Source organism: Eurypyga helias, unplaced genomic scaffold (genome assembly GCF_000690775.1).
Source record: "Eurypyga helias isolate BGI_N326 unplaced genomic scaffold, ASM69077v1 scaffold3404, whole genome shotgun sequence".
Taxonomy (NCBI): Eukaryota; Metazoa; Chordata; class Aves; order Eurypygiformes; family Eurypygidae; genus Eurypyga; species Eurypyga helias.
This window is the reverse complement of record NW_010245460.1, coordinates 81098-82096: the sequence shown is the minus strand read 5'-3', so window position 1 is coordinate 82096 and position 999 is coordinate 81098.

The window sequence follows — 999 nt, the reverse complement described above, 5'->3', positions numbered from 1 at the left end:
CCTTTACAGGAGGCGGTGGGGTGAAGAATGAGTTGAATGGCAGTGATGGGCAGCAGTGGTTGCTAGGGATTTTGTGTGGATAATCGATTCTCCATTAAATGGTTTGGTTTTGTGTGAAAGTGGAAATAATCATGACCCTTTCCTCTAAATGTGAATTCTTAAAGATGGAAAGTTTATAATCCAGCCTCCAAATACCTGACTTTGAGTCAGACCTCCTTTTGCCCTCTGGATGGCAAGGACAGTCAGCATTTCTTTTGGTGACTTTTTCGTGTAGTGAAGTGCCTTAGCTGCTAAGGAAGGTTAGATTACAGTTCAGCAAGAAAGGGAGTCTGTTCTGTTTGTATTTACAGGTCAGTACTCTGGTTTAAAAAAGAAACAAAGATGCTTTATATGACAGGTCATCTGGGAGGCATCATCTGTCCTGTAGGAAAAAATGTGTTCTTACTTTGTTCTTTCTTCCTACTTCAGCTATATCCACACTTTAAAAATAAAAAGAATGGGCCCAAAAGTTTGCTCTAGTAAAAGAATAAGTAAGTGTAGAAAATCAGGCAGTAGCAAATTAAAAATCAACATGAAAATTTTGGGATACTTGTCTTTTCGTTTTGTTTCCATTTACTCTTTTAGAGCAAAGCTTTTTATAATGTGCAGTAGTGTTGGGCTCTGAAATCATTATCGAATTATTCCTAATCATACACTCAGAAGAGGGACACCATGTGTCTCAGTGGTCGTGGGATCTGTCCCTTAAACCTCTACAGAGACCCGTGGGAGCACTTCCAACCATAGCTACTAGGAGCAGCTGGACAACAAGTGCTCTGATGGTCAAAAGGACTGAGCAGGCAGAAGTTTTTGCCAATTTAACTTTTCTTTTCCCCATAAAAAGTGAGGCTTTGTGACGTAGTCCTCCAGGCAGATGTCCACATGTGCCTGACACTACTCACCTGGGTCTTCTGGCTTCGTGGGAAACGTGTGACTGCAAAGGGTGTTGTGCAGGGATTTATT